Source organism: Rhinopithecus bieti, unplaced genomic scaffold (genome assembly GCF_001698545.2).
Source record: "Rhinopithecus bieti isolate Rb0 unplaced genomic scaffold, ASM169854v2 scaffold_57691, whole genome shotgun sequence".
NCBI classification, from domain to species: domain Eukaryota; kingdom Metazoa; phylum Chordata; class Mammalia; order Primates; family Cercopithecidae; genus Rhinopithecus; species Rhinopithecus bieti.
Window position 1 is genome coordinate 888,299 of NW_016824383.1, and position 12,655 is coordinate 900,953.

Genomic DNA, 12,655 nt, shown 5'->3' on the forward strand with positions numbered 1-12,655 from the left:
AAGTCCATCATCCACTGGGTGCAGTGGCTCATGCCTGTAATCCCAGCACTTTGGGAGGCTGAGGCAGGCAGATCACCTGAGATCAGGAGTTCATGACCAGCCTGGCCAACATGGTGAAACCCCGTCTCTACTAAAAATACAAAAATTAGCCAGGTGTGGTGCCGCGGGCCTGTAGCCCCAGCTACTTGGGAGGCTGAGGCAGGAAAATCTCTTGAACCCAGGAGATGGTGGTTGCAGTGAGCGAAGATCGCACCATTGCACTCCAGCCTGGGTGACAAAGCAAGACTCCACCTCAAAAAATAAAAAATAAAATAAAGTCAATCATCAGCCATTTACACTGGAGTTCACTGTCTGTGTTGTACCATTTTATGGGTTTTGACAAATGCCTAATGTCATCTATCCACCTTTACAGTATCATGCAGAATAGTTCCACTGCCTTAAAAATCCTCTGTACTCTGTCTATTCATCCCTTCCTCCCCCAGCCCCTGGCAACCACTGATCTTTTTACTGTTTCCATAGTTGTATCTTTTCCAGAATGTCATATAGTTGGAATCAGACAGTATGTAGCCTTTTCCAATTGCCTTCTTTCACCTGCTTTCATGTTTTTTTAGAAATATGAATTTAAGTTTCCTCTATATCTTTCTGTAGCTTGATCGCTTATTTCTTTTTGTCGCTGAATTATGTTCTGTTGTCTGGATGTTCCACAGTTTATTTATCCACTCAGCTAGTGAAGGACAGCCTGGTTGCTTCTGGTTGTTGGCAATTATGAATAAAGCTGCTATAAACATTTGTGTGCAGGTTTTTGTGGGGATCTAAGTTTTCAAATCGTTTGGTAAATACCTGAGAGTGTGATTGCTGGAGTCTATGGTAAGCCTGTGTTTAGCTTTGTATACAACTGCCAGACTGTCTTCCTTGGTCGCTGTACCATTTTGCATTCCCAGGGTGGTTGATTTTAATATTGGAGATAAATCAAATTGCAACCCATCAAACATAGCCTCTGAAGGATCCTGGGAGGAGCAGCTACTGCCTCCCTGTCACTGCAGACTCTCAGCTGAACAACCTCCAGGCCTCTCAGGACTAAGGCTGGCCCACCTGCTGTGAAAGCTCAACGCACCAGGCTTCCTTCTCACCAGTCACTGGGCTCCCACTAGCCCCAGAATTACTTTCTCCAGGAATGCAGTCAGCTATCATTTTTGTGTCTGCCCCATGAAAGGCACTGAGGACTGAGCAATAAGCACAGTGCTCAGTGTCCTCCACCTGCCACCATGGAACTCACCTCCCAGAGAAAAGCCAGCCTTGCTGGCCCCGGCTGAGGTCCTGCACCAAGTGTTTCTCCTTGTTCTCTTTATTTAATTCTTGCTTCAACCTTGTGAAATAGGATGCAGGTAGCATTATTATGCCCTGTTTGCTGGTAAAAATCTGATGCAGAGAGAGGTCAAGTCACTCACCCAATGTCACACAGCTGGTCGGCCAGGCTGCCTCTGAACCACAAAGCATTATGGCCTCCTGGGAGCTATAGACCTTGCCACAGGACCCATGACCTGGCCATCCTGCCAGCCACAGATGCTTACTGAGGGTGGCCATGTGCTCATCTTCCATGTGCTCATCTGCTGGAAGGTCAGAGGAAGCAAAGCACAGCCTGTCCCTACTCACCCACTTCTTCAAGGCGAGTGTGTGTAGGTCCTGGGCAGGGAGTTTGGGAATCTGACTTCTGCTCTCGTCTTTAGTGTGCTCAAGGCAAGGTATTTGGCCCCAAGGTATTTGGGCTTCCGTGGCCTTGGTTGTAAAGTGAGAGATTTGTACGACTCCCCCGAGCATGGGAGTTTTTTTCCCCAAAAGAGACTCCATGAAGAACAACACCAATTTTGTGTCACATGCTGATTATAAGTGCTGTGCCAGAGAAAGATTAGTGCAGATTGGATGGTGGGGGGAAGATGTCATGAATTTGCCTCAATTTTCAAGGCCTCTCTACAAAGGCTGCTGAGGTCTTTAGCAATGGGCAAAAAGGCCATGGACAGCAAGGCTGTGTCTGCAATGGGCTCCACACTGTGCTCAGCTCAGGGCCTGTCTCTCTGGGGTGCCTAGGGCCTCGCATGCACTTTGAAGCCCATGGTCATTGTTTCATTCTAGGCACAAAATCCCACTGTCCCCAAACCATCCTGTCTAGTGGCTGGTCCCTTCTGAATGACATTATGCAGGCTAAATTTCATACTAAACTCACAAGTCACATAGGTACAGTTGCAAAGGGCCCCTGAGTTCATGGGCTTGGTTTGAGCACTGCTTCAGTGTCTGCTAGCTGGATGGCGCTAAGACAATTGCTCAACTCCTCTGTGCCTCCATCATCTTGTCTATAACCCTCCTGCAAGGAGTTGGCAGGCAGGACTCACACCTTTTCATATCTGCATCCCCAGCAGGTACTCAACAAATGTGTTGAATCTATTCTACCTACCTGATACATACACGGGAAAATACTTCTTTAAACATAAACCATCATATAATTAATATCAATGAGTAATGTTAAGATGAGTATTAATGTTGTTACTTACAGAGTCTTGATTCATACTCAGTCTTCTTGCTCCTGATAATCCCAGGCAGTCTGGAGGTGGGGGCATTAGTGGCCACACAGTCACAGACAGACATTGCACTCCCGTCTTCCCAGCATCTGCCCGCACCCAAGGCAGAGAGAAGAGGGACCAATGAGGATATGGAGAGAAAAGGATGTCAGGAAAAGCCTTGGCGAACAGCACTCTGGTCAAGGGCCAAGTGTTTCTCCCCACGACAGCAGGCTGCAGCCAGAGCCCCTCCACTCCACTCCCTGAATGCTGCTTCCATTTCTCGCCTGTGGGGAAGAGCCAGGAGCATCTGTCCCGCAGAGGCCAGCCCTTGACAGACAGCACTGGCTGGTCACTGAGCCAAGGACTGGAGAGACAGAGGTTGGATGATGCCCTCCTGCCCCTTTCCATCCATTTTTGGAGATTCGAGAAAACAAGTCATTCGTCTTGAGTATTCCTTAATGATCTAAAGAGAGCAAGGCGAGCCAGGTCGTCGGGATTGAGAGCACCCAGGTCAGGGCCTGGGAAGGCACCTGAAATGATTAAGAACCTTGTTCTGGCTGCAGAGGCATGAACTCATGCCGTATCTATCCAGAGGCGAGGGGCATCTGGAAGGATGGGTGGGGGAGAGGCAGTAACTGCTAACTTGGAAGGTCACTAGCTAATTTCACATTCTTAAAATCGAATCATAATTTTATTTTCCTAAGTTGGAAGAACCTTTGAGACCACCCTTTGTTTTGCAGATGGGAAGACAGAGGGGACGAGGCTTGTCCAGAACTCCTGTCAGTCTCCCCCTGTCTCCAAGGCCTGGAGTTTTTCTTTTTTACTTGTAACATTATTTTTTAGGCTGAAAGTACATTCCAAGAAAAAAAAATCCAGGGCATAGAAAAAAATTACCCATGCTATTTATTCACTGTCACTTGGAGAAGCTGTTAGCTCTAATGACCTTTCCAAATTAATAAAATCTGTAAATGCTCAATTGTTTATTGCACACATTGAGTTACACCTCTAAGTGACTGGAAGGAACTGAACATCCGCCTGGAATATTTAGCTCCAGGGCACTGCAGCCAGCAGTCATGCTTTGTGCCCTAGGCAAGGGAGCTATGGTTAGAATTCCCTTAGAAAGGAGGCAAGGCAATCTGGCAGCCATGGTATGCTCAGCCCTGAGCTACAGCCTGTGGTAGACAAAAACTGTTAGCAATAATCATTGCTCAGGGTTCCTTTCAGGGACTTATTAGAAGAGACCAGATTTTCAGACAAGAACATAAGATAGTTCCGAAGCAAGTGATTGATTACAGGCTGTGGCATTCAGAGAAAGTGCAACTGGGAGGGATCTGGAAGGCTTGATGAGGGAGGTGGACTTTGATGTGGACCCAGTAGAAAGAGCAAGATTAGGTCAGATGGTGGGCACAGTCCCCTAGAAAGGGGGGCCATGAGGTGAACAAAGGGTAACAATGAGAGTGTAATAAGGGCCCAGGTTCCCAGCGGGGAGAGCAGGCAGGGGACACAGGGATAGGACTGGTTAAGCGGAAGGAGGCTGAGTTCTGGAAGGTGATGGTGTTTGGATTTCAAGAGGTGGGAACAGGAGAATCCTGTCTCTCAGTGCTCAGACCGCTCTCTCTGAGGCCACATTGCACAAACACGATGCTTATGAGCCATGGGCTCTGATAGTGTTTGACTGTGTCCCCACCCAAATCTCATCTTGAATTGTAACTCCCATAATTCCCAAATTCTGTGGGAGGGAGCCAGTGGGAGATAATTGAATCATGGGGCCGGATTCCCCTGTACCTCTCTTGTGGTAGCGAGTGAGTTCTCACAAGATCCGATGGTTTTATAAAGGGGCTTTTCCTCCTCTTCACTCTGCACTTCTCCTTGCTGCCACTATGTGAAGAAGGAAGTGTTTGCTTCCCCCTCCACCATGACTGTAAGTTTCCTGAAGCCTCCCCAGCCATGCAGAACTGTGAGTCAATTAAACCTCTCTCCTTTATAAATTACCCAGTCTCGGGCATGTCTGGGTAATTATTATCAGTGTGAGAATAGACTAATACAGGCTCCCTGGCCCAGTCACACTGTCCACTATGTCCTTTGGTCCTAGCGAGTCTCCCTGTCCAAGCTTGTGAATGACACAGGCCACTCTGACTTCCAAAATGAAGACGGACTGAAGTCTTGCAGAGAAACAGTGTGGAGGTGTATGCTGTGCTATTGTTGCAGGGTGATTTTTATTTTAACCATTTGTTAAGTGTGTAATTCATTGAGTACATTCACACCATTGTGCAATCACCACCATCCATCCTAGAACTTTTTCATCTTTTCAAACGAAGCTCTATCCTCATTAAACAATAACTCCTCATTCTCCTTTCCCTGCCCAGCCCTGGCAACCACCATTCTACTTCCTGTCTTTTTTTTTGAGGTGGAGTCTTGCCCTGTTGCCCAGGTTGGAGTGCAGTGGTGCCATCTCGACTCACTGCAAGCTCCGCCGAGTAGCTGGGACTACAGGCACCCGCCACCACGCCCTGCTAAATTTTTGTGTGTGTTTATTTTTAGTAGAGACAGGGTTTCACCATGTTAGCCAGGATGGTCTCGATCTCCTGACCTAATGATCTGCCCGCCTCGGCCTCCCAAAGTGCTGGGATTACAAGCATGAGCCACCACGCCTAGCCTTCTACTTCCTGTCTTTATAGATTTAACTTCTCTATACCTAGAGAAGTTAAATCCATATAAGTGGAATCATACAGTATTTGTGTTTTTGTGACTGACTTGTTTCACTTAGCATATGGGCTGGAGGTTCATCCATGCTGTAGCCTGTATCAGAATTTCCTTCCACTTTAAGGCTAAATAAAATTCTTCTGCATGTATATACCACATTTGTTTATCCATTCTTCTCCCTGTGGACGTTTGGCTTGCCTCCGTGTTTTGGCTATTGTGAACAGTGCTGATGAACGTGGATGTACAGATATCTGCCCCAGACCCTTGCAGGAGGATTGAGCTTTTTAAAAACAAAGTGCTTCCAGCTTTCAAATGATTAGGGCTGATCTGCCGGCCCTCCCTGCTAAGGCTCCACAAGGAGCAGATTGCCAGCTTGCCACTGCTTGTGTGCTAAGACCCTCCTCTCTTGAGCAGAGCTGCACAGTATCCTCTGCCAGGGACACAGATCGAAGCTGGCCTCTCGCACCCACCCCTTTCCCCATTCCGAGCTAGGCTGCTCAGTCTGCATTCGGCCAGTGTCAAGGCCTCTTTGCCTTCACTTCTTATCCTGAAGTGCATCAGTCATGTCGAATTTGTCCCTCGCTGAGGTAGCAAATGCTTTGTGCCCTTGCTTGGTAAGTTCTTTCCCCCATCTTCGAAAATGGATTTAGCCACGATTGTAAAAGCCAAGTAAAATCACTCATGAACAGTCTCCCCTCCTGTCCAAGTAGCTCCCCACTTCCCGACTCCCTCCAAAAATCCACGTATGCATCAGCAGAACTAAAGGGCATCCTGTCTTGAAGCATCACTGCCTCTGGGCGTTAATTGCCCAGACTCACATTACAACACATTACAGTGGTGACACACTCAAGCGAAATGCAGGAGAATTCACAGTTCAGGTTAGCGTTGTCATTAACTCAAGTCTTTGGTGTCAACTCCCTCCCGCCCCGAACGTTCCTGCCTGGCCTCACAGTCAACCTCCACGATGCATTTTCTGGCCTTTGTTGGTTTGTGTCAGCTCTTGAACATTATTTAAATGTAGTTTGGGGTCCATGAATGCAATTACCATTGTGTTATTATTCAGAGCCAGATTGTTAAGATGCAGGCAGCTGTACAAGGAGATGCCCTGTGCTGTGAGGTCCAATTTAGGAAGGCCTTCCGAGCTGCATGCGCAGGGTTGCTAGGCAACCCCATGCTACAGAAGTGGAGGCCTCACTCCGGAGTGGGAAGAAGCCGGGACGCCTTCAGGGAATTGGAGGCAGTGGTCAATCTGAGACTGGCACAGCGCCGGGGAGGGAGAGGGAGGCGGCGCGAGCTGAGCCCACGGGCCTGGAGGGGTGGGATCCTGCGAGGAGCGAAGGGCGCCCACCCAACTAGCATGCGGTGTGCCTGGGGAGGGGAGAATGCTGCTGGGAGTGAGAACACAGAGAAGGTGCAGAAGCCTGAGGTCGGCCAGGAAACTGCTGAGGATACCCAGAGCAGATGCTAATATGATTCTCCGTCCCTTTCTTCTCTTTGCAGGAAATGAGCCGATTTGCGAAAAAACTGGTGTCCTGAAATTTAAAACTAAGGCGTCGGTGCTTGTGAGTATGAATTTTGCTTTTTTTAGTTCTGTGGCTTAACAATGTTCCTGGGAAGTGGTTGGATTTCCCTGTTAGAGGAAAAGAGCATGACCTGGATGGGATCGGCTTTTGGTTCTTCTTCTGGAAGGTTCCTCCCTCGGGGTGGGGCTGAAGCCAGGAATGTAAGGCATTGAGTTGAAGGAGGGTGGTTTGAACCCTGGCTCTGCCCTCTAAGTGGAGAATGTTCCCACTGGCTCGTGAAAGAGTCACTCCCTTGACTTGATTGCTGTGCGGGAGAGCAGGACTCTAGAAAAAAGAGAGATTTGCATTTTCTTTTCACTTGGGACCACAAACAGTTTGTACAATTCTAAGTTTGCTGCTAGGTTGACTCCCTATTCAGAACAGTAAATTCTCATAGAGGCCATTTAACAGTATGTTAAACTAAGTGCAGTCACAGGAACCAATCCATTAATCAATCTGAGAATGTCATTAATCACCAGGTGCCAGGCAGCACCTGGAGGCTCTAGGAAATCCACGAGAAGCAGTAGGCATTGGCTCTGTTTTGGAGGAGCTTTCAGTCCAGTGTGGGAAGAGAAGACACCTGCACATGAGACAAAGAACTTTATGACCAGGTGTGTGCGCCAGCTCTGGCTGGCATGGCCCGGGCAGAAATGCTGGGGATGGGAAATAGTTAGGGAAGACTTCCTGGAGAAGGAGAGGCTTGAACTGGACTGATGGAAGAGGGAGGCCATAGAAGGAATGGGCAGATGCCTACATGGAGGATGGCGTAGGCATGGGTCTGAGGGTGTGAAGGGAGAAGATGCTGGCGAGGTTGGACAGGGCCAGGTGCTGGAGGGCTTGGCATGGCTTCAGGAATGGTCCAGATGCAAAGAATCAGGATGGAATAAAGGATTCTTCACCTATGTAAATAAAATTTAGTTTCTGCCAGTTTGTGGGCCACTCTATGACATGAAAATCACTGCATAAATTTTTCACAAACTTGAGGTTGTACTGGAGATCAGTCTATACACTGAGTAGATTACAGGAAATCTACATTGGAGATATTCCCTTTGTCTCAGAGAGAGAGAGAGAATAAGACACACACACACAGACATGCACACAGAGAGAGAGAGAGAGAGAGAGAGAGAGAGAGAGAGAGAGAGAGAGAGAGAGAAACTTCTCCAGACAGCTGCAGCCAAGGGCCACCAGAGCCCTGTGAGGCCACTAATGGGACCACATCCTGAGCTCCTGGTGGACAGTCACCAATACAGCACTCCCAATTGTCCGCTTGCTTTTCCCCAGAACCGCTTCTCACACAGGGAGCTCTAGGTACTGTGCTGGGATTTATTTATTTAATGATGATTAATTAATATTTGTCCCAAGCAAGCAGGAGAAGGTAGCTAGTTCTAAATCTCCATAACAACAGCCAGTATTCACATTGCATGACCAGTTTGCAGCACACTTGATGGTACTGCCTCATAGGTGCTTTACAAAGGCTGTGTCCAGTATTCCCGTTTTGCAGATGAAGAAACTGAGGCTCAGAATCGTTCAATATTTGCTCTAGTTTGCTCTGCTAGTAAGTGGTAGAGCTGCCTATGACGTCCACACTGACTTTCCACTGCACATAACTGGACATCGCTCTGATTATGCAACAGGCCCTTTTGGCTCAGCCCTTGCCTCCTGCTTATTCATCCTGGGGAAGAAGAGTAATTGTGCTGCCCCACGGGGTCCGGTTGTCGGAACTCTCTGTGTTCTGGATGTTCGTGTTTTGCTGTTGCTGGCTTTCGTGGGCCATATAATGTCAGACTGGTGGTCTTCGGCGGGGCAGGAAGGTGGTTATGGTGCTGCCTTCAAGGAAGAAGGCTCATATGGCTTCCAACTCCTGGGACCACCCTCTGAAAAGATGCTGGAGGGCTTCATTTTGAGCCACTGGTGACTGACTTAGGTTGGGCTTCCTAGAAGCAGAGCCTGAATCAGGTTTCAGTGGGATGTGATGCATCCAGGGAGAGCTCTTAGGAAACACTTGTCAAGGAGAGAGGGAAGCTGGATAAAGAAGCAAGAGCTGAGTGAGAATGTGGTCTCAAGGCAGGTCTCCTGGGTCTAGTCCACGTCAACTGCACTACAGTGATGTCTGACTTGGAGGCAGGGGGCAGGGCTTGTGTGTCCCCTTGTTTATCAGCAGCTGCCCCCAGAGTATAGCTGGTGGTGCAGCCTCCAAAGCATCACCTTTACCAAGAGTAAGGATCCAAGAATGTCATGAGTGAAAGCTATGTGCCACACTCAGCAGCTGGGGACTGGGTACCCCCAGCACGTACAGAGACCTGGACAGAGCATCAGTTGCTTTTATTCTCATGCCTGCGAGCACCACTATTGTCAAGACACCCACATGTCATTTTCACTGACCTGGCAGTAATTTTCATTGCAGTAAGGTTGTATTTTGGGAGTATAAGTATTAAAATAGAAATCAATGCCGAAGTCTGTTTTTTTAACTGAAAATAGCGTGTGCTTTTTTAACTGGAATTTTATTCTTAACAGACACTATCGTCTCATGGCTCTAAATTCAAAAGTACCAGAAGGTATATTGTAAAAAGTCTCCTCTCTACCTCTGGCCTCAAGCAGGCTCCTGTCCTAGAGACAACCAATATTGCCAGAGTTTTGTGTTACTTTCCAATGATAGTCTGCACCCAACAACATTGTGGTTTAGATTCCAAAATTTTGGTGAATCTGATGCAGTATAGAAAGGTGCCACCTTCTTGGGTCTTTAGAGTCAGCAGTTGGGGTTATTCCAGAAGGGATTGAACTGAAATAGGCCTTTTCTTTGGAGAGGGAGCAATTAATAGCCTGATTCAGCTCTCAGTAGAATGTTTAAAATGCATAAGAACTTTACAAACGTTTTCAAACTCTTTAGAGTTACTATATAAACAATTGATACAGGAATTGTAAATTACTTTTACTTCTAATTGCAAATAATAAATTATTTTTATTTCTAATTGCAAATAATTATTATTTAAAGCAAATTATACATACAATTTAAATTATTATTTAAAGCAAATTATTTGAGATACTGCGTGACAGCCCCTGGAATCCCCAAATATGTAAAATAATTTAAAATTTCACTAACTTCACTATTTAGTGCAAATTATTGAGGTCTCCCTGCATTTATCATCTGATGTCATTTGCATGTCGTGTATTCTGTTTCCAAAGTGCATTTCAGTTTCCTGCATTGTCAGCACCGTGTGAATTTTCACTGTGGTTTCCTTTTATGAAGTGACTTGACTATAATTTGGAGGTACTTTCTCAACATAGGATCTGGTCCAAGATGGAATGGGTTCTTTTGGTGGTAAGCCCCCTCTGGTAGAAGGGGCTGAAACAGGAGCTAGGTCATCTGTCAGCACAGTTACACAGCTGATCCACACCGCCTGACAGCAGGCTTAGAAGACGTCTAAGGTCCTGTCATAGCTGAGTCTCCTCTGTGCATCTTTGGTATCATCATGGCCTTTAGAGGCCATTTACCTCACTTGAATTCCAGGCTGTGGGGCTCACACTGGGCACTTATCTTCTGAAGTTTGGTCTTGAAGGCTCTGTTCAATGCTTGTATAAATTTTCCAAATTGAGCTTATTTTGTAATCGTGTAGGCCTGGCAGATGTTTTTCTCTTGCAAGCAAGCTCCCTTCTTTCAGTTCTCCTTTATGTTTACACTCTCTCTCAGGTTACAAGAAAATCCTCTAACTTGTTCATGACCTGTTCCAGCCCCAAGACAGATTTTGGTGGCACCCCCATGAGGCAATGAAAAAAAAAAATCTCATTTCCGTTCAAGAAACAGAATCATTATCTTGATTGAAATAATATCTTTCCTCAACCTGCAACCAGATAAAGCATCAAATTGGTGGAGTTTCCTTATCACTGCACAGAGTTTGCAGGACACAGAATAATGGCCTGTCAGCTGCCTCTGGTGGGGTGGGTTCTGTAATACAGAGCCCGCAGCTCCTGGCCTGGTTTGGATTATATCATGTCTGGTGCAATGTAAAATAATTCAATTAATGGCGAATATCATCATATTAAAAGGAGAAGGTAGCATAGACCCTAAAACAGAGTAAGCAATAAATGCAGCTACTGTAGTGGTTGTTTTTATTAGACACATCTAACATGTATAGGCAATTGTGGGGGTGGCTGAAGCCTACAGATGTTTATATCCTTTAAGGATGTGAGTACTTTGGAACCTGCAACCCCTACTAGGCCTAAGATTCTAGGGCTTCAGTGGGAGTAAGGGGGTGACTGGGCTTGAGAAGGTGGACCAGGTCCTAGTTTTGGGTAGCAAACAGGACAGCTAGAGGCCAACAAGCCGATATATTTGGGAAGGGAGCTGGAAGAGCTGTGGGTGGGGAGGCAGGGGGTCTGGGTTCCAGTCCTGATTTGCCATCATTGTCATGCAGCTTTGGGCTCTTGGGGCCTCAGTCACCTCTTTGTTCAGAAAGGATAACATGGAGGTATCAGGAGAAGGAGGTGAGGCAATGTTTGTGCAAAGTCCAGGATACTGGCTGTACCTTTGATCCTTGCTGTCCCTCGTCCACTGAGTGGGGAGGCTCTGCTACAGCCCAGGCAGGTCTGCCACGTGGTAAAATGCTGATTCCCACGCTCTTTTCTTATGCACTGCTCAGCTCACAGCACTCCTCCATGGAAGTTTTCCTTAGCCTTAGAGAGCAAGGGGATAGAGTGTCATATAAACAGCATTAGCTCAGAGTGCAGTCCAGTCCAGTCCTCGTTACCTGCTTGCCCCATGGCTTGGCCTCAGTTCCTTCTTCTATGAAAATATAGGGGTGACTCAAGGATCTCAGTGACTTACCTTTCTAAGCAGCTACTCTGTAGCAGGCACTATTTCAACCATTTTACATTTATTAATTAACAATCCTCACAACAGTCCTATGCATTAGAAACTTATACTATCTGCTTTTTACAAGTGAAAAGTAACAGAGAGTTAAGTAGCTTGTCCAAGGTCACACAGCCAGTAAGTGCTAGAATTGGAATCTGAAGCCAAGCAATCTGGTTAGAAAACTTAAAATGAACTGCGTCAGGACTAAATAATACCATCCAAACAGCCTGGGCTTTCATCAGACCCTAAACCATAATCCTATTATAGAGAGAAGCAGTAATAATAATTATATCTTTGTGATGTTCTAGGAGGCTGTAGAGATTGTTCCTATACCTGGTGGGAGGTTGAATGATATTCTGACTAAGATACCTGATCCTGGTAGCTCAGATCTCTTGCCATGGATCCTGTAAAAGTGTTGCTAGCTGTATATACACTTTAGAACACCAAGGTATGCAGGCCTTGCCCTCCCACTTACTTGCCTTTGTCTGGCCCACCCCCCATCACCCTGCAGAGCCCACCTGGGCCCTTGGGGCTGTGCTGTCTGCCAAGACTTCCCCAGAGAAGGAAACCATCCCTCCCAAACACCACCCATGCCTGCTTCATTTCCCTCTCCCCCCAGGCATGGCATAAGTGACGTGAAAGCTTCTATCTCCAGACCCTTGTCTTCAAGAGGAGTTCTGGCCTGTCATTGAACGTGCCTGATTACCATGGTAATCACCAGCGAATGGTGTGATTTTATAATATATTTCCATCTGAAATATGAACAGGTGTGCTGGGGAAATCAACATTTATCAACAAGATAGGTCTAGGGAGATTAATATTGAATTTAGGATTGCTCAAGGAAATGGAAGGAAGGAGGGAGGGAGGAAGGAAGGAGGAGAGGAAGGAAGGAGGGAAGGAAGGAAGGAAGGAAGGAAGGAAGGAAGGAAGGAAGGAAGGAAGGAAGGAAGGAGAAATATCTTCCTTGCAGGGAAGGAAAGGAGGGA

The 12,655-nt window shown here is 46.8% G+C and overlaps 1 protein-coding gene across 4 annotated transcripts in view; it reads left to right on the forward strand.

Annotated features, from left to right (window-relative positions):
* ZBTB7C (zinc finger and BTB domain containing 7C) overlaps positions 1-12,655 on the forward strand; it is a 376,979-nt gene that overhangs the window by 213,134 nt on the left and 151,190 nt on the right. For all 4 annotated transcript variants that reach the window (XM_017862295.1, XM_017862297.1, XM_017862296.1 and 1 more), the window contains one exon: positions 6,759-6,820. The gene's annotated coding sequence lies outside the window, so the exon portion shown is untranslated. The remainder of the gene's footprint in view (positions 1-6,758; positions 6,821-12,655) is intronic.